This window comes from Hylobates moloch, unplaced genomic scaffold (genome assembly GCF_009828535.3).
Source record: "Hylobates moloch isolate HMO894 unplaced genomic scaffold, HMol_V3 SCAFFOLD_6, whole genome shotgun sequence".
NCBI lineage: Eukaryota > Metazoa > Chordata > Mammalia > Primates > Hylobatidae > Hylobates > Hylobates moloch.
The window spans coordinates 15,620,207-15,633,476 of NW_026652281.1; the positions used below are offsets into that span (position 1 = coordinate 15,620,207).

Here is a 13,270-nt window from a genome sequence, read left to right on the forward strand (position 1 = left end):
GCAGTGGCTCACGCCTGTAATCTCAGCACTTTGGGAGGCCGAGGCGGGCGGATCACGAGGTCAGGAGATTGAGACCATCCTGGCTAACACAGTGAAACCTCATCTGTACTAAAAATACAAAAAATTAGCCAGGCCTGGTGGCGGGCACCTGTAGTCCCAGCTTCTGGGGAGGCTGAGGCAGGACAATGGCGTGAACCCGGGAGGCGGAGCTTGCAGTGAGCCCAGATGGCACCACTGCACTCCAGCCTGGGCGACAGAGTAAGACTCTGTCTCAAAAAAAAAAAAAAATTATTACGATGTAAAGTGACAAATACTCTTTTCTTTTGCCACTCTCCATCCCCTCAACCCTCCAACCTATACAGTCTCGTAAATCCTCTTAAGCAGAATTTGAAAGCAAGTAAATGAAATAGGCACAATTTCTGTGTAGGATAATTTAGTAGTATCTATCAAAATTAAAAATCCTTTTGATCTAAAGATTCCAGGCTAAGGATTTATCATATAGGTATAATTTGCTCATTATATGGGGTTGTTTTTCGTTTTTAATTATTTTAACTTTTTTGAGACAGGTGTTGCTCTGTCACTGAGACTGGAGTGCAGTGGTGCTATTAGGGCTCACTGCAGCCTTCACCTCCTGGGTACGAACGATTCTCCCACCTCAGCCTCTGTGGTAGTTAGGACCACAAGCCTGTGCCACCACAAACAGCTAATTTTTTATTTTTTGTAGAGATGGGGTCTCACTATGTTGCCTGTCTTGTATGAGGTTATTCATTGCAGCTTAGCATGTAATAGTAATGGCTTGGCAACAAGCTGAATATCCACCTGTAGGGGAATGGTTAAATAAATTAGGATATTTGCATAAGTGGAATATTATTCTGCCTCTAGGAAGAAAAAGGTAGTTCATTATATACTGATATGGCAGGATGTCAAAGACATTTTTTCTTTTTTCTTTTTTTGAGACAGGGTCTCACTCTCATCCAGGCTGGATGGCAAGCTCCCGGCTCACTGCAGCATCGACCTCCCAGGCTCAGGTGATCCTCCCACCTCAGTCTCCAGAGTAGCTGGGACTATACGCATGCACCACCACACTCAGCTAATTTTTGTATTTTTCGTAGGGTTGGGGTTTTGCCATGTTGCCAGCATTGGTCTCAAACTCCTGGTCTCAAACGATCAGCCCCCCTCAGCCTCCTAAAGTGTTGGGATCATAGGCCTGAGCCACTGTGCCCAGCCTACCCAAGGTATTTGAAGTGAGAAGAAAAGGACTGAACAGCGTATATAGTGTGTTACCTTTTGTGTAAAAAGAAGTATTCCTATATTTTAATGTATTACTTACAAATATGTAGGGAAGGATACATTATCAAATGCTAAGTGATTGCCTTCCAGGACTGGAACAGCTAACAGACAGAGATGGGAGAATCAATTATTTTTTATTCCGTCATGCTTTGAGTTTTGTATTAAGACATTTCCTAATTTATATAGCTCTATAGAGAAATTGCATATAAAGAGTGAAGCTTAAAAGAAATACTAGGTAGTCAGGAATTCTTTTTTTTTTTTTTTTTTGAGACGGAGTCCCGCTCTGTCGCCCAGGCTGGAGTGCAGTGGTGCAATCTCTAGATCTTGGCTCATTGCAACCTCCGCCTCCTGGGTTCAAGCAATTCTCCTGCCTCAGCCTCCTGAGTAGATGGGATTGCAGGCGCGACCACCATACCTGGCTAATTTTTGTTTTTTTAGTAGATACCGGGTTTCACCATGTTGTTCCGGCAGCTCTTGAACTCCAGATCTTGTGATCCACACGCCTCGGCCTCCAATTGTGCTGGAATTACAGGCGTAAGCCACCGCGCCCGGACGGTAGTCAGGAATTTTAGAAATGAAAAAGGGCTGGGCGCTGTTTGGTGGCTCACTCCTGTGATCCCAGCACTTTCGGAGGCTCAGGCAGGCAATCCCTTCAGCCCGGGAGTTTCAGACCAGACTGGGCAACATAGTGAGACCCTGGCTCTACCAAAAGTAAAACAAAACAAACAACAACAAAAAACCCACCCCAAAAAACAAAACGAAAAGTTTTATACTTCTGTTGCTACCTTTGAGGCTCATAAAAGCATTTTTCATATTTCTTATACTACTTGATTACAAAGTTCCTCAAAACCTTTGAATCTCATTAAAAACAATCTCTAAATTGACCGCTTCAAAATCAGAAAGTAAACAGCAAAAAGAAAACAACAAAAAACTTCATAAGGCTTCTTCACTGAAAGTAAACAGGTAAGAGACTGGCTCTGCCGCCAGGCTGGAGTGCAGTGGCACATTCTCGGCTCGCTGCAACCTCCGCTTCCGGGGTTCAAGTGATTCTCCTGCCTCAGCCTCCCAAGTAGCTGGGACTACAGGCGCGCACCACAACGCCCAGCTAATTTTTGTATTTTTACTAGAGACGGGGTTTCACCATGTTGGCCAGGATGGTCTCTCTTGACCTCCTGATCCGCCCACCTCGGCCTCCCAAAGTGCTGGGATTAGAGGCGTGAGCCACCACGCCCGGCCAATATCTCGTTTTTGAAATGATGAACAAGAGGTTCATCCCTGGACAGTTACCCTATTAGGTTCTATGAGACCCTTTGAAAACCCTGTCAAGTCTATATCATTTTACTCTCTGAGTTAAATTATGGCTTGCCCTGACTGAAAGGATGTTTAGAGGTGAAAGAAGTGTTCAGAATGATATGCTGAAGAAAAACATTAGTGGGCCGGGTGCGGTGGCTCACGCCTGTAATCCCAACACTTTGGGACGCCGAGGCGGGTGGATTGGTTGAGCTCAGGAGTTCGAGACCAGCCTGGCCAACATGGTGAAACCGTACCTCTATTAAAAATACAAGAATTAGCCGTTGGTGGTGGCGCCCGCCTTTAATCCCAGCTACTCTGGGGGCTGAGGTACGAGAATCGCTTGAACTCGGGAGGCGGAGGTTGCAGTGAGCCGAGATCGCGCCATTGTACTCCAGCCTGAGCGACAACAGCGAGATCTGTCTTAATAAATAAATAAAAAGGAAAACATTAGTGGCAGAAGACGTTTAAATGACGAAGATACAGGGACGGTTTGGCTTCTTAGGGTAAGTTTACTGGAAATACCGAACAGCCTCCTGCGTCCTTTGCCTTTTTGCTAGACCTGTTGAGGACTCGAGGCTTCGACACCTGGAAGCAAGTCTAGGGAGCTCCGGGTTGGGCCGGATCCCCACCAGGGGCGAGGGGCGGAAGGCCTGGGTCTGTCACCTGAGCCCCAGAACCGGCATATCCGGTTCGGCCCGGCCCCGCCCTTCGGAACCTCACTAGCGGGCTACGCGCAGGAGGGCGTGCGCTCCCGGATGTGCAGGCCCTGTCCTGCCCTGGCAGCCCTGCCCGACGCGGCCGCAGTGCCCAGGGGATCAGGCCTAGATCGCTCGGGCGGGTCCTTTGCCTGGCCCAGGTCATCGGACCCCACAGCCAGGCAAGTCACCACCCCGGGCGTCGCCTCCCGGCCCAGCCGGCCCACAGACCCCCGCCCCCTACTCCCCCAGCGGGGAGGGGCGCAGAGGCATCACGTGACGCCCCGCACCCGCCCGGTCCTGGTCACATGGTGGCACGGCCGCTGCGTCAGTCACAGCCCAGGCTGCGGGAGTCCAGCTGCCGTCGCCGCCGCCAGCGGACGGGGCGGGGATCGTGGTGCCAGGTCCTCGTCAACCCGCCCCCGCCGCCTCAGTCAGCTGTCCTAGCCCCGGCCCGACCGTCATGGAGCGGTGCGGGGCCTACGCCTGTTCCGTGTGAGGCGCGACGCTGCCGCCGCCGCCGCCTTCGTTTGTCGAGGCCTCCGGAACCCCAGCCGCTTCCCGGAGCCCCTCGCCCTTGGCAGCCTGTCACCGCCCCCTGGGCGGGCTCGAATGCGCGTCCGGTGAAGGTGCAGGCCCGGCGCCGCCACTGCCGCAGCCAGGAGATGGTTCGGGCCTAGCGGAGCCGGGACTGGAGGTAAGAAGGGCTGACAGACCGACCAAGGGCCTGGCCGGGCCGCGGGGGTTGTGTCCGGGAGCGGGTGGGGTGGCGGGGGGGGCGCAAGTTCTGCGGGGAGCCTCGGGGAGACCCTCCGGGCTGCGGCTGCTCGATCAGGCGTCACCCCTCCCCTCATCTGCGCGTCCCACCCCACCACCTTCCCGCAAAAATAAAATAAAAAAAGCTAACCCAATCCTAACAAAAATTCCCAGAAATCCATCCGTTTAGTGTTTCTCCTTTCCTCTTTCTTTCCTCAGACATTCCATCGGCTGATTTGTTACTTTTTCATATCCTCTTCAATTTCAATTTATGTCTAATTAAAGAGAAAATAGGCCTAGATTCTGGCTAACATTACCCAGCTAGTTCTCGCTTTCCTTCTCGCGATCCTGCGCACCTCTCCCACACCCCCACCCCCGCAAAAAAAAAAAAAAAAAAAAAAAGGAAAAATTTCCGCCTTCGTCTTGCGAAGGGGGTTGACTAAAAATGGGAACGTGGGGGTATAATACTCGAATACGCCCCCCCACAACTTCTGAATCGGTCTGTTACCTAGTTATCCCAGTAGCCTGTGCGTGGATATTGATGTTTAGGCCTTTCCTCCAACTGCCTGTGCTTGGGGTTAATCTCGTAATTGACGTCAGTGCTTTGTTCCTTCTACTTTGCTGTTCCTTCCACTCTTTGAGGATGGATCATGGAGTACAGGAGTTTTGGGAGTAACCTTATTGCCTTTTCGTTTACAAACAGTATTATTTTCAGGAAGTGGAAGTACAAATCTGAAATGTTTGTTTATGGAGTTCAGGGCGAAGAGTTCAATTTAGAGTTCTCGTAGTTTTGTCAGTTGTAATTCAGAATTGTGCGGTTTCTTCCCTGCTGGCCACATGGAAATTTTAAACTAAGGCCAGTCACTTTTCCATTGACCAGTGTTTTTCTTGATGGAATCTAAGCTATAGGTGTCTGTGAATAGACTGTAAATGTAACATAAAATGTGTGCTGTTTTTAGGGCTCAGATATGAAAAGCGCAAAGCTTCGTTTCTATATTGATTCTGCACTTCATAAAGTGCTTTTTAAAACTTAACTGGCCTTTAACTTATCAAAATTGAAATATTTATGAGAACTTTCTTAATTTGGGATTTGATAAAGAGCCTTTGTGGTCTGTGAGTCTGCCTAGAATCATCTTTGGTCATACGTGCATAAAGAAGTGTTGGCAAGTGGCCGCTTGGTTTTCAACAAAGCTGGCTTCTTTAAATTTCTCAGGTTCGTTTTCTTTATTATCACTGCATCTTTCAGCTCCTAAACATAAGAAAAATTCCCAATAAGTTATTTCAAGTTATCTTTCAGAGTCAACTTACTAAAAACCTGTAAGCAGTCAAATTTTTCTTTTTTCATTACCAGCAGTTTCATTCAATTTGTGGTGGTTTGCAGGCTGGTACTTTGATTTTTGTTAGCTCTCTAGGAATAGTAAGCAAATTTTACTTTAAATAAAATTTTGCTTCAAGTGGGGACAAGATAGGGTGTCTGAAAAAAGAGCCTAGCTGTGTATATTGGAACATGATCTACAATTTGGGAGTGTAAGGTGAAGCTGTGTAATTAAGAATTCTTAAAGATTGAATATTTTTGTTCTGAGTCACTTTCTACTTGTCAGATTCTCACATTCAGGTTGATACATTTTGTCTTCTGTGTACTCTTCAGTTATTGTACCCTTTTTGTAGCAATATATTCTGCAGCTGGGCCTGGTGGTTCACGTCTGTAATCCTAGCACTTTAGCACTTTGAGAGACTGAGGTGGGCGGATCACCTGAGGTCAGGAGTTCTAGACCAGCCTGGCCAACATAGTGAAACCCCGTCTCTACTAAAAATACAAAAATTAGCCAGGTGTGGTGGTGCACACCTGTAGTTCTAGCTACTCGAGAGGCTGAGGCATGAGAATCAAATTAGCCAGGCATGGTGGTACATGTCTGTAGTCCCAGCTACTCCAGAGGCTGAGGCCCAAGAATTGCTTGAGAATCGCTTGAACTGGGAGGTGGAGGTTGCAGTAAGCTGAAAGCACACCACTGGAGTGCAGTGGCTCCATCTCTGCTCACTGCAACCTCCGCCTCCTCGGTTCAAGCGATTCTGCTGCCTCAGCCTCCTGAGTAGTTGGGATTACAGGTACGTGCCACCATTCCCGACTAATTTTTTTTTTTTTTGTATTTTTAGTAGACACGGGGTTTCGGCAGGTTGGTCAGACTGGTCTCGAACTCCTGACCTTGTGATCCACATGCCTCGGCCTTCCAAAGTGCTGGGATTACAGGCGTGAGCCGCTGCGCCCGGCCAACCTAGGCGATGTCTCAAAACAAACAAGCAGAAGCCCACTATATGTTTTGCATTGTAATTGTCTTCTTTTCCCTGTCTCTTGCAGATATTGAGGGGTGCATAATAATTTTCTTATAGATCTGTTACAGGGTCTTTGAGGAAGTACTATATTTATTCCTCTTTTTATCTTCCCCAGTATTTTACACAATTACTAGATTGAATTTGAATGTGATAATATTTTGAACTTGAAAGTGTTGCTATATGAACTTATCTAAGATTTCACAAAAAGGTAATGTAAAGAAAGCTGTATGAGCAAAGGATCAGTATTTGAAAGGGAAAAACCTGTCAGTTTCAGAAGATGAGACTGAAGATGAAGCTTTCTAAAAGTTATATATTTTGCCTTTTTTGAGACGGTAAGGTAAATGCCATAGTTTTATGTGTACCTGAGAGGAACAAATAAAACAGGTATTTCTTCCTTTGTGGCCATCTACTGGTTTAGAATGGAGTTCAAAATCTATGAGGACTTTTCTTTGTGGTATTTTTTTTTTTTTTTTTGAGACGGAGTCTCGCTCTGTCGCCCAGGCTGGAGCGCAGTAGTGCGACCTCGGCTCACTGCAAGCACCGCCTCCCGGGTTCACGCCATTCTCCTGCCTCAGCCTCCCAAGTAGGTGGGACTACAGGCGCCTGCCACAGCGCCCGGCTAATTTTTTGTATTTTTAGTAGAGACGGGGTTTCACCGTGTTAGCCAGGATGGTCTTGATCTCCTGACCTCGTGATCTGCCCGTCTTGGCCTCCCAAAGTGCTGGGATTACAGGCATGAGCCACCGCGCCCGGCCTCTTTGTGGTATTTTTAATAAAATCAAAGAGATATTCTTAAGTATTGAGAGCACACCTGGACCATGACCCAGAAGTACAGCATGTACTATAAAAAATTGATGACTTAGATTTTTTTTTTTTACTTTAGCTTTATTCTACAGATATCTCACTACGAAGACTTTTCTATATGATATAAAGGTTCCCAGCTCTCCTGCGTCCTTATTATGTTTTACCCATTCCCTTATTCATTTCCTCCGATAAGTTGGAACAATTCTATTTGATTTCTGGGAGGGTGTTAGCTAGTCTCAGTTATTGTGAAAGAAGGTGTAGTTAGTGACTAAAGACTGCATAAAGCTAACCTGACCTGTTACCTTGCTGCTTTTTCCTTTGGTTTAAGAAAAGCACTCCTACTGGCCAGGCGCGGTGGCTCATGCCTGTAATCCCAGCACTTTGGGAGACTGAGGCGGGCGGATCACAAGGTCAGGAGATCGAGACCACAGTGAAACCCCGTCTCTACTAAAAATACAAAAAAAATTAGCCGGGCGTGGTGGCGGGCGCCTGTAGTCCCAGCTACTCGGAGAGGCTGAGGCAGGAGAATGGCGTGAACCCGGGAGGCGGAGCTTGCAGTGAGCCGAGATTGCGCCACTGCACTCCAGCCTGGGCAACAGAGCGAGACTCTGTCTCAAAAAAAAAAAAAAAAAAAAAATCTGTAACCTGAGGAATGTTCTGACAGAAGGCATTTTATGTAACTTTTTCTCTCTTGGAGTTCTTAATGAACTGTGTTGGTGGCTTTTAGGCAAGGAAACATAGCTTATTTGTGGATACTGTTTTAAACTAATTACTTCAATAATCATTTCCTAGGACAGGTAAAAGAACTTCATATATTCTTTTCCCAAGGTCGTTGGGTAGGAGGAATCAGGGACTGACATGAATAGACTGCACTGGAAAGCCAGTATGGTTTGATTATCCAGAGATCTCTTCGGGGACAGGGCTGCCTGGGGTTGCTTTGGGACTAATAGCTCTCCCAGGATTTTGTCAGTTTGGAGTTGCCCAGTGGGTTATGACTTTTCCTTTTCATGTCATCATTAGGGAAGGGACAGTTTTATGGAGAGGTGAGTACCAGCCAATACTCTGTAGAGACACACCTTCTCACCTTTCTGCAGTTGCTTCCATTTCTTCCAAATGGAATATTATTTCTTCTGTCTTGTTTCTTACCTGTTAAAATTTCACCATTTTTAAAGGTCTGATTCACGTTTCATTGCCTTCTTGAAGTTTTGCTTAATTCTTCGCCCTACTCCAATTGTGATCTACTTCCTGCATCACTTTGTAGCTCCTTTTTTTTTTTTTTTTTGAGACAAGGTCTCACTCTGTCATCCAGGCTGGAGTGCAGTGATGTGGTCTTGGCTCACTGCAACCTCTGCTTCCCAGGCTCAAGCAATTTTCATGCCTCAGCTTCCCGAGTAGCTGGGACTACAGGTGTGCACCACCATGCCCTGCTAATTTTTTTTGATTTTTTATAGAAATGGGGTTTCGCCCTGTTGTCCAGGCTGGTGTACCTCTTTTAATTATTCGTTATGCAGCTACTGTGGGACTATAGCCTGCTGAGTAACATCACGAAAAATGTATTAGGGAAGACACTAGTAAAAGAAGGACTGTAACTGTTGTAATATTTCATTATGTGTTTCTAAAATATAAAGATTAAAGCGATCACAATATTATACACTAAAAAAAGTAACACTCATTCCTTAATATCATCAATATCCAGTTAATTTTTCACATTTCCCTGATTATAGTTTTTGTATTGTTTTTACAATTTGTGTGAATTAGGATCCAAATAAGGTCTGTATATATTACATTGGGTTTAGGTAATTGATACTTTTTTTTTTTAATCTATAAGTTTTCCTCTATCTTTTTATTGTGGTTATTCCCATACAATTGGTTTGTTGAAGAAGCCAGGTCTTTGCCCTATGATACTTCTCAGAATCTAGATTGTGTTGATGAGATCCCAGTGGTTTCATGTAATATGTTCTTTTGTCCCTTGTATTTTGTGTAAATTTTATTTATTTTATTTTATTTTTTTATTTCTATTATTTGAGATGGAGTCTCGCACTGTCATCCAGGCTAGAGTGCAGTGGTGTGATCTCAACTCACTGCAACCTCCGCTTCCTGGATTTCAAGCAGTCCTCCTGCCCCAGCCTCCTGAGTAGCTGGGACTACAGGCGCTTGCCACCATGCCCAGCCAATTTTTGTATTTTTAGTAGAGACGGGGTTTTGCCATGTTGACCAGGCTGATCTCGAACTCCTGACCTCAGGTGATCTGCCCGCCTTGGCCTCCCAAAGTGCTGGGATTATACGTATGAGCCACTGCACCCGTCCTTAACGTAAATTTTAATACTTAACATCTAGAAGTCTGATCTGATTTAGCATTAAATTAAATAACATTTTAAATAATAATAATAATAATTATTTTTTTGGACAGGATTGCACTTGGTTGCCCAGGCTGGAGTACATGGAGCAGTCATGGCTCACTGCAGCCTCGATCTGCTGCGCGCATGTGATCCTCTTGCCTCAGCCTTCCAAGGACTACAGGCATGAGCCACCATACCTGGCTAAATTTTTTGGTTTTTGCAAAGATAGGGTCTTGCTGTGTTGCCTGGGCTGGTCACAAATTCCTGGCCTCAAGTAGTTCTCCCACCTCAAGCTCTCAGTGTGCTGAGATTCCAGGCATGAGTTAGTGCACCTGACCATTTTTCCTTTTTTTTCTTTTTGAGACGAATTCTCACGCTGTCACCCAGGCTGGAGTGCAATGGTGCAATCTCAGCTCACTGCAACCTTCACCTCCCAGGTTCAACTGATTCTCCTGCCTCAGCCTCCTGAGTAGCTGGGATTACAGGCGCCTGCCACGACGCCCAGCTAATTTTTGTATTTTTAGTAGAGACGGGGTTTCACCACTTTGGTCAGGCTGGTCTTGAACTCCTGACCTCATGATCTGCCCGCCTTAGCCTCCCAAAGTGCTGGGATTACAGGTGTGAGCCACCTTGCCTGGCCCATGTTTACATTTTTAAATGGTAGGAGAAAAATCATTTGTTTAGCAAGTGAATATTTTAGGAAACTCAGATTTCTCTCTCTCGCTCTCTTTTTTTTTTCCTGAGGTGGAGTCTTGCTCTGTTGCCCAGGTTGGAGTGCAGTGGCATGATCTTGGCTCACTGCAGCCTCCGCCTCCCAGGTTCAAGTGATTCTCCCTGCTTCAGCCTCCCGAGTAGCTGGGATTACAGGCGTGTGCCACCACGCCTAGCTAATTTTTGTAGTTTTAGTAGAGATGGGGTTTCGCCAGGTTGGCCAGGCTGGTCTTAAACTTCTGACCTCTGGTAATCCGCCTGCCTTGGCCTTCCAAGGTGCTGGGATTACAAGCATGAGCCACCGGGCCCGGCCAGGAAACTCAGATTTCAATGTCCATAAATAAAGTTTTACTGGAACACAGACAGCACACCCGTTTGTTTTTTTGTTTATGTATCGTCTGTGGCTGCTTTTGCTGCTGTGATGGCAGAATTTAGTAATTGTGACTATATGGCCTGCCAAACCTGAAATATTTACTGTGGCCCTAAAAACATTTGTTGAATCCGGCCTTAGTGGATACTTGGGTTTGAGGATTTCTTTAGGGTTGAGCAGTTAGTTACAAAGTCCCTATTTACTGTGGTGGCTGTTAGGGTTTTTTGTTTGTAGAATATGTATGTTTGTGTAATACATATGTGTATAATACACGTATATTTACATATATTACATGTATTATATATTTATATATTACACATCTTGTGCATTATATTATATATACTATAATGTATAGTTTATATTATATATACTATAATATATAGTATATATGTACTACATATAGTATATATGTAGTATATATTATATACTCTGCTGTATATTATATACTACATAATCTAGGTAATACATGTATATATTTTATGTGTGTATATAGATATATATATAAATTTTTTTTTTTTTTTGAGACGGAGTCTCTGTCACCCAGGCTGGAGTGCAGTGGCATGATCTTGGCTCACTGCAACCTCTGCCTTCCGGGTTCAAGCAATTCTCCTGCCTCAGCCTTCTGAGTAGCTGGGATTACAGGCACACGCCACCACTCCTGTCTAATTTGTGTATTTCTAGTAGAGATGGGGTTTCACCATGTTGATCAGGCTGGTCTTGAACTCCTGACCTCGTGATCTGCCCGCCTTGGCCTCCCAAAGTGTTCGGATTACAGGAGTAAGCCACTGCACCTGACCTGTATAGTTACATGTACGCTATTATGTAGTATACTATGCAAGTGAGCATTACTGTCTGAGCTTTGCTTCCTATCAGATCAGATTCCCCTAGTGATACAGACAGGAGGCAGGGAAATACTGGCTAGAAGAGGGTGGGGTACCTGGTGAGGGCCCCTCAAGCTTGGACCCATAACACTAAATAAGAACTTCACATCCCTGTTTTCCTGCCTGAATGTTGCCTTTTCCGTAACCACCCTGGCCCGCCACGCCCCTCCACCGTGTACCCATAAAAACCCCAAGCTCCACTAGCAGAGGAACAGAGTGGTACTGCAGAGGAGAGAAGAGAAGAAGCAGAGAGGAGAAGCAGCAGCTGGACACTGGAGACTATGGGTTGGTGAGGATTTCAGCTAGGGACAGCTGAGCTCCAGGGGAAGATTATCTTCCCACTCCATCCCTTTTCCAGCTCCCCATCCTGCTGAGAGCCACTTCCACCACTCAATAAAATCTCTGCATTCAGCATCCTTCAAGTTCATGTGACCTGATTCTTCCTGGATACCAGAGAAGAACCTGGGTACCAAGAGGGCAGGATGTGAAAGGCTATCACCCTGACCTTCCACTGAGCTTAACACTTAGCCATCCATGGACAGCAAATGATAAAAGAGCATTGTTTGTAACACACACCCTCTGGGGCTCCAGAGGTCATGGGCAACCACCCCTAGATGCTGCCATGGGCCAGTATGGGGTTCATTCCTGCTGGCACCCAAAAGCTTCTGCACCCACTCACCCTGTGTGCTCCCCCTCCTGCAAGGGGTTTGAGCATGGCGGGTAAGCAAGTGAGCCACCCCTGTCACAAGTCACATGATGGGGTCGAGGGAACTCTGCTGTGTCAATAGGAGCTCCAGCCCTGCTGTGAACTGCACATGCAAGGGATTTAGGTTGCATACTGCTTATGAGAATCTAACTAATGCCTGATGATCTGAGGTGAAATGGTTTTCTTTCAAAATCATCTCCCTGCGACCCCTGTCCATCCATGGAAAAATTGTCGTCTGTGAAACTGGTCCCTGGTGCCAAAAAGATTGGGGACTGCTCATCTGCATGATTTTTCTGAATCTGGAATACACACCGTGTTCAAGAACTGGAAGGGACTGGTAGAAAGTATGAGATTAATCTGATGAGGAGACAAGAGTCAGATCAAGTAGAATATTGTAAGCCATGTTGAGGACTTTAAAGTTTATCTTAAGGTAAACGGAAAGCTTGTTTAAAAATTTTAAGCAGAAGTTAGGCAATCTGACTTGATTTGTGTCTTAGAAAGATTACTTTGGCTGCTGTATGGCATTAAAAGAGAGACTGAGGGAAGTAGAAGTCCAATTAGAAGGGCTGCAGCGTTTATTCAAGCCGAAGATAAAATGTGGTGTGTTTTGAACGGTGGCAGTGGAAAAAGAAGTGAGGAGGGAGATGCAAAATATATTTTGGAGGTTATGGTGATGGATTAGATTTGGAGAGAGGTTGAAGGAAGAATTCAGCAAAAGCAGTTGGCTGGCTGGATGCACTACTATTAGGATGAGGATCACTGGAGGAGGAGTGGTTGGTGTTAAGGGAAAGCAGATCAGAAAATTAATTTTAGATGTATTAAGATTGAGATTTTTGGGACTGGGCATGGTGACTCATTACAAAGTTCTTGTAATCCCAGCACTTTGGGAGGCTGAGGTGATAGGATTACTTGCGGCCAGGAGTTTTAGACCGGCCTGGGCAACATAGTGAGATCTTGTCTCTACAAAAAATTAAAAAGAAAAAAAAAATTAGCCAGGTGTGGTGTCATGCACCCTTTAGTCCCAGCTACTCAGGAGGCTGAAGTGGGAGGATCACTTACCTAAGGAGTTTGAGGTTACAGTGAACTATGATTGC

General features: G+C 45.7%; 1 protein-coding gene across 3 annotated transcripts in view; it reads left to right on the forward strand.

The window, feature by feature from the left end:
- The first annotated feature begins 3,362 nt into the window (after nucleotides 1-3,362).
- Nucleotides 3,363-13,270, forward strand: part of AFF4 (ALF transcription elongation factor 4) — a 76,719-nt gene continuing 66,811 nt past the window's right edge. For 2 of the 3 annotated variants that reach the window (XM_058440505.1, XM_058440509.1), the window contains exon 1: nucleotides 3,363-3,975. The gene's annotated coding sequence lies outside the window, so the exon portion shown is untranslated. The remainder of the gene's footprint in view (nucleotides 3,976-13,270) is intronic. The other variant, XM_058440504.1, reaches the window with a different exon arrangement.